We start from the raw sequence: 4672 nt of genomic DNA, 5'->3' as shown, positions 1-4672 counted from the left end.
GACGGATGGGCGTGTGCCAGGTGTTGAGCTAAGAGTTGCATATGTCTTCTCAATTGATCCGGATAGCAAACCTGTGTTCCACTTGGAACTGCAGTAACTGGGGTTTTGAGAGATTCTGCACTTGTATGCACAAAGACACAAGCAATCATGGCTGGGCGCAGTGGCTCATGCTTGTAATCCCAGCACTTTGGGAGGCTGAGGTGAGTGGATCACCCGAGGTCAGGAGTTCAAGACCTGCCTGACCAACATACTAAAAATACAAAAAGTAGCCGGGTGTGGTGACGGGCACCTGTAATCCCAGTTATTCAGGAGGCTGAGGCAGGAGAATCGCTTGAACCCAGGGGGCAGAGGTTGCAGTGAGCCAAGATCACACCACTGCACTCCAGCCTGGGGCAACCGAGCGAGACTCTGTCTCAAAAAAAAAAAAAAGACACACAGGTAATCATACTAACTACTACCTACCGCTCACTGAACGTCTACTGTGGGCCAGATGTTCTGCTAAACTCTGCTAAAGTATCCTCATCTAAGTCTGCAGCAACAGTCTGAGGTAGTACTATTCATTTATTCCATTTATTCCTGGCACAGATATTTATGCATGCCTGCTGTATGCAGGCCCTGTCCTGGATGCTGGGCCACAGCAGTGAACCAGATGGAGGGTAAGCCCTCCCTCATGGTGCTTGCATTTTTGTATGCTGAAACGTTTAAGAAACAAACAAATGAATCAAAATTATGTCTGGTGGCATTAAGAGCTATTGAGAAAAACAAATCGGGAAGGAAGAAAGATAAAATGTAGGAGTCATGGCTTGAAGACGGAGAGTGGTGAGAACCGTCTCTATTTCACAGACGAAGAGTCTGAGACTCTGAGAGGTGAAGTGACTTTCCCAAAGTGACACAGATGTAACAGCTATAAAGAATGATCTGACAACTGTTGAATGTGGGAGGTGCTTTAAAGTCATTATTCCCAACCATTGCTGTAACTCTCCCAAATAGATGATATATGCATATTATATATATTTTATACTTATATATATTTCAGCTTCACTGAAGTATAATTGGCAGATACAATTTATATATTTTAAAGTGTACAGTGATGATTTGATAGATATCGTGAAATGATTACAATCAAATTAGTATATTCATCACCTCACATAGTTACCATATATATTTCATCAAATAGGTTCTAAATACAGGTGAGGACCCTGCGACTCAGAAAGGTGAAGTGACCTGGCTAAACCCAGGTGACTTGCCCAAACCCAGGTTTCCATGCACATGCCCCTTCTACCACCATAAATCAATGCCTGTTGGCTGCCACCTCATGGCAAAAACCTGACCTGAGGATGAGCCGGGTGCCACAGGTTCCCAGGTGGTCAGTTTCTGTGATACAGCCTGTCAGTTGCAGCTGTAGATATATGAGAAGGCTCCCTCTCTCCTATCCAAAGAGATTGATAGTTAAGCCTCAGCTGGAAGCACATAGATAACCTATTTCCTTTTCTGTATAAATCCTCCTGGTCGTACTCATTTTTATTGATTGTTAGGGGGTAAGGCTTGGGAGTAGATGGGAGTCACACTTTTATCCTATCATTTTATTCCCTAAGGAATAAGTTACTATCACAGACAATTTCTTGATTACATATGATGCTAGTATTTGATTTGGAACCTATTTTTAAAAAATGTTCTGTTGATGGTAATTTATTTGTTCAATAGTGTGTCTGTGCCTCAAACTGTGAGAATGTGCCATCTAGTGGCTTACTGCTGAAATTACTGTTTCCTAGTAATTCAATGTTTGGTCGCAGAATTTCAGAATGTTTCTCTTTATTTAGAAACAGAATATTGTCAATCAGAGTTGTACAAAGAAACAAACCTTTGATATTAAAAAATACAATTTTGAACAGGAATTCTACATGCACAGGAAACTAGGTTGTAGGAGAATTAACAATTGACGAATACATTTCCAGGTGTTATTGAGCCTCTACTGATGAAATTGCCCACGCTTTTCTGAAAACATTTCCATAATTGTGAAATTAGATGGAACAGAGAGGGAGGTTGTCTTCCATGTGCTGGTGGTCACAGGTCTTTGTGTGATGCAGCGGGCTCCAGAGCTAGACCACCTAGACTTGGCCTTGGGCAGGTTATTAAAATCTCCATGCCTCAGTTTCCTCATTTGTCATGGAAGTCTTGTGAGGATAAAGCGAGACAACAGAAGCAGAGTGTTTATTTTAGCACAAAGCTTGACACACTTCAAATGCCAGTATAGGTTTCCTCTTAGGATTCCACCCCCATATAGTGCCTACTGTTTTCCCTGTCTCTGGCTATTGTCTCTGATTCTAATTCCATCTTCTATAGTGACGTCAACTCTGAGGCCTCAGCTCTTGAAGGGTCCCGTGGAGGTGCTGGGCCTGGGTGCTGTCCGCTGGCTCATGTCGGCAGGTGCATTGCTCCGCTGAAGATGCTCCTGGCATCTAGAATATTGGGAGTCAGAATATTGGGAGTAGGTCCTAGCATCTGAAATAGCTGGAGCCTTTGATGGGTTACAGCCTCCAAGGTAGACGTGTTGAACTCTGACCAACATTTCTGTGTCACATTCTATCATATTGGACCTAAGTGGTGCTACTTTATACTTCCACTGTCTTGCTAATGAGCTACCAGAACCTGGAAAAGGCAAGGAGGATCTTCCCCAAGAAGCTTTGAAAGGAGCATGGCTCTGTCAACACCTTGATTTCAAACTTCTGGCCCCCTGAACTCTGATAGAACAAATTTCTGTTGTTTTAAGCCACCCAGTTTGTGGTAATTTGTTACGACAGTTCTAGGAAATTGATACAGGAGGTTACCAGGGTTAAGCAAATTACTTTGTAGAGGGTCCTTAAAACTGTTCTTTGCACAAATTAGAAACAGGCATACGTCAGCTGTTACTTCTTTGGGGGCAATTTAGCATAGCAGGTAACTGCTTGAGCAGTTGTCACTGACAGACCAGGCTCTGCTGGAGCCTGCAGAGACCTGGCTCTGTAACTTACCAGTTGTATGACTTTGGGGGAAATTCTGCAACTTCTGAAGGTCATGGTTTCCTTATGAATAAAACAGGGTACAAATAGTTGCTGCCTCCTAGGTTAATTGTAAAGATAGGGATAAAAAATGCAAGCACTCCACACACACTTGGCATTAGAATGTGAGCCCCTGATGTGGTTGGTTCAAGCACTGGCTTGTCCCCTTTCAGGATGGCTCACTCCCTGAGGCCACCCGGGTTCCCTATGGAATAAGGCTCTCAAGTTCCCATTCTATGGGTCCTCAAGACATGCATGAATCCTGGGTGAGCACAGTTCAGACCAAAACCAGGAACTCCGTGGTATTGTTATAGGAGTTATTAAGAAATTATTTTAGGCAGATAGAGAGGAAAAGGTCCTTGGAAAGTTTTTTTTTTTTTTTTTTTGAGATGGAGTCTAGCATCGTCCCCTGGGCTAGAATGCAATCTCAGCTCACTGCAACCTCCGCCTCCTGGGTTCAAGCAATTCTCCTGCCTCAGCCTCCTGAGTAGCTGGAATTACAGGCCCCCCCACCCCCACACCCCGTTAGTTTTTTTGTATTTTTAGTAGAGACAGGGTTTCACTGTGTTAGCCAGGATGGTCTTGATCTCATGGTCCAACCGCCTCGGCCACCCAAAGTGCTGGGATTACAGGTGTGAGCCACTGTGTCTGTCTCTTTCAAAGCAGCTCCAGAAAAGTTTCTTGTCTAGCAGGAGGGCCTCGGCTCTTAGAGCCTGGCTGGCAACCTTTGATATGCAAATGCAAGCCATTAGAGACTGGGTCCGCCCTAACATGGGGAATCGCCCCTTCTCCTCTTCCTCTGCCCCCCATATGCTTCTGGCAGCATGGCCGCCCCCATATATCCCCATGTGTGTAGAACATCATGGCACCCTGTATTTGCATATTAAAAGACTAGGGTGAGAGGGCCAGTTTGTTTTGTGGCCACATGAATGATATGCCTGGTCAAACCAATCCTCTGAGTCCTAGGCAAATCAGACATGCCTCCAAACTCCTCATGTAACTGGCTGGTATCCGCAGCACTTGGGTTTCCTGTCTTGGCTTTGGAGCTCCCTCCCTTCATCTCTGTCCAGGGGAGCTTCTTTCTTCTCCCTTCTTTCTTGCCTATTAAACTCTCCATTCCTTAAAACCACTCCATGTGTGTCTGTGTCATTTTATCTAAACCAGTGCAAGGACCAAGAACCCTGGTGTTCCTCCACTCATCTGAGCCGTATCAGTATAAGCAAAGTGCATTTGCGTTTAAGAATGATAGGTCATTAAAAAGTTTCAGGTGTTACCATCCACATTGCAGATTGCTCTGGGAAATGCCTTGTTGAGAGCCCAGCCGGGGAACTGGGTTGTAGCCCCAGCTCCACAACCAACCTGCTGTCTGGCATTAGCCAATCAGGGCTCACTCGTGTCACCTGTGAAATGATGCTGTTGGACAAGATCCCCTCTGAGATCTCTTTACACTCGAATATCCCAGCTCTAGGAGGAAGCAAAGGTTCCAGCTTTCAAGCCAGGACTCTAAAGTTGGTGCTGAAGGCAATCTCAGCTGCCTTTGAATCTTTTCTGTGTCCAAACTCCAGGTAGCAGCTGGCGACTAACTTGCTAATTATCTACCTATATTTAACAGATACTTGTTGAGTTGTAGCCTT

This window comes from Macaca fascicularis, chromosome 3, assembly GCF_037993035.2.
Source record: "Macaca fascicularis isolate 582-1 chromosome 3, T2T-MFA8v1.1".
NCBI classification, from domain to species: domain Eukaryota; kingdom Metazoa; phylum Chordata; class Mammalia; order Primates; family Cercopithecidae; genus Macaca; species Macaca fascicularis.
This window is presented reverse-complemented; position numbering follows the sequence as displayed.